The sequence below is a fragment of the Siphateles boraxobius genome, unplaced genomic scaffold (assembly GCF_051911475.1).
Source record: "Siphateles boraxobius isolate OS27281-9 unplaced genomic scaffold, OSU_SipBor_1 228, whole genome shotgun sequence".
NCBI classification, from domain to species: domain Eukaryota; kingdom Metazoa; phylum Chordata; class Actinopteri; order Cypriniformes; family Leuciscidae; genus Siphateles; species Siphateles boraxobius.
In genome coordinates this window covers 170,001-172,500 of record NW_027508842.1, presented here as the reverse complement: position 1 = coordinate 172,500, position 2,500 = coordinate 170,001, and the positions used below count along the sequence as shown (strand labels likewise).

The following is a 2,500-nucleotide window of genomic DNA, read 5'->3' as shown; positions in this document are numbered from 1 at the left end:
GAACTCAAATCTGATTTCTCATGGTGAACATGCTTGTTTGATTAAACATGTGTCTTGCAGTGAGACACCTGATCACTCTGTCATTGATGGGTTGTTTTAGACTCCGCCCACTCGCCCTCCCCCAATAAGAACGCTGTCTCTCTCATTGATGGGTTGTTTTAGACTCCGCCCACTCACCCTCCACCAATAAGAACGCTGTCTCTCTCATTGATGGGTTGTTTTAGACTCCGCCCACTCACCCTCCACCAATAAGAACGCTGTCTCTCTCATTGATGGGTTGTTTTAGACTCCGCCCACTCGCCCTCCCCCAATAAGAACGCTGTCTCTCTCATTGATGGGTTGTTTTAGACTCCGCCCACTCACCCTCCACCAATAAGAACGCTGTCTCTCTCATTGATGGGTTGTTTTAGACTCCGCCCACTCGCCCTCCACCAATAAGAACGCTGTCCCTCTCATTGATTGGTTGGTTTAGACTCCACCCACTCGCCCTCCACCAATAAGAACGCTGTCTCTCTCATTGATTGGTTGGTTTAGACTCCGCCCACTCGCCCTCCACCAATAAGAACGCTGTCTCTCTCATTGATTGGTTGGTTTAGACTCCACCCACTGGCCCTCCACCAATGAGAACACTGTCTCTCTCATTGATTAGTTGGTTTAGACTCCACCCACTCACCCTCCACCAATAAGAACGCTGTCTCTCTCATTGATTGGTTGGTTTAGACTCCACCCACTCACCCTCCACCAATAAGAACGCTGTCTCTCTCATTGATTGGTTGGTTTAGACTCCACCCACTCACCCTCAACCAATAAGAACGCTGTCTCTCTCATTGATTGGTTGGTTTAGACTCCACCCACTCGCCCTCCACCAATGAGAACACTGTCTCTCTCATTGATGGGTTGTTTTAGACTCCGCCCACTCGCCCTCCACCAATAAGAACGCTGTCTCTCTCATTGATTGGTTGGTTTAGACTCCACCCACTCACCCTCAACCAATAAGAACGCTGTCTCTCTCATTGATTGGTTGGTTTAGACGCCACCCACTCGCCCTCCACCAATGAGAACACTGTCTCTCTCATTGATGGGTTGTTTTAGACTCCGCCCACTCGCCCTCCACCAATAAGAACGCTGTCTCTCTCATTGATTGGTTGGTTTAGACTCCACCCACTCGCCCTACACCAATGACAACACTGTCTCTCTCATTGATTAGTTGGTTTAGACTCCACCCACTCACCCTCCACCAATAAGAACGCTGTCTCTCTCATTGATTGGTTGGTTTAGACTCCACCCACTCACCCTCCACCAATAAGAACGCTGTCTCTCTCATTGATTGGTTGGTTTAGACTCCACCCACTCACCCTCAACCAATAAGAACGCTGTCTCTCTCATTGATTGGTTGGTTTAGACTCCACCCACTCGCCCTCCACCAATGAGAACACTGTCTCTCTCATTAATTGGTTGGTTTAGACTCCACCCACTCGCCCTCCACCAATGAGAACACTGTCTCTCTCAGTGATGGGTTGTTTTAGACTCCGCCCACTCGCCCTCCACCAATAAGAACGCTGTCTCTCTCATTGATGGGTTGTTTTAGACTCCACCCACTGGCCCTCCACCAATGTGAACACTGTCTCTCTCATTGATTGGTTGGTTTAGACTCCACCCACTCGTCCTCCACCAATGAGAACACTGTCTCTCTCATTGATTGGTTGGTTTAGACTCCACCCACTCACCCTCCACCAATAAGAACGCTGTCTCTCTCATTGATTGGTTGGTTTATACTCCACCCACTCACCCTCAACCAATAAGAACGCTGTCTCTCTCATTGATTGGTTGGTTTAGACTCCACCCACTCACCCTCAACCAATAAGAACGCTGTCTCTCTCATTGATTGGTTGGTTTAGACTCCACCCACTCGCCCTCCACCAATGAGAACACTGTCTCTCTCATTAATTGGTTGGTTTAGACTCCACCCACTCGCCCTCCACCAATAAGAACGCTGTCTCTCTCATTGATGGGTTGTTTTAGACTCCACCCACTGGCCCTCCACCAATGTGAACACTGTCTCTCTCATTGATTGGTTGGTTTAGACTCCACCCACTCGCCCTCCACCAATAAGAACGCTGTATCTCTCATTGATTGGTTGGTTTAGACTCCACTCACTGGCCCTCCACCAATGTGAACACTGTCTCTCTCATTGATTGGTTGGTTTAGACTCCACCCACTCGTCCTCCACCAATGAGAACGCTGATTGCTGAAGCTGTGCTGGTGTACAAGATGGTCGTGTCGCACCTCTTGGTTTGGGAATATAATGTAATATTATGTATGATAATGTTATATTGTGTAAATAATAGTAATATAATGTTTTCTTTGAGCTCCAGTCTCTTCTGGGCTTCTTGTTAATTTGGGCTTTTATTAGTTTGGGCCTGTAGTGCCTCTGAGAAACAGTTTTCTTTGGGGTTTTTCGGTTTCTTGAAACCTCAGTTCAGGTCACAACAAAATACAG

General features: G+C 47.9%; 1 protein-coding gene across 6 annotated transcripts in view; it reads left to right on the top strand.

Moving 5' to 3' along the window:
- The window catches only part of sema6a (sema domain, transmembrane domain (TM), and cytoplasmic domain, (semaphorin) 6A), a 93,261-nt gene that overhangs the window by 43,851 nt on the left and 46,910 nt on the right, over positions 1–2,500 (top strand). The gene's annotated exons all lie outside the window — the stretch shown is intronic.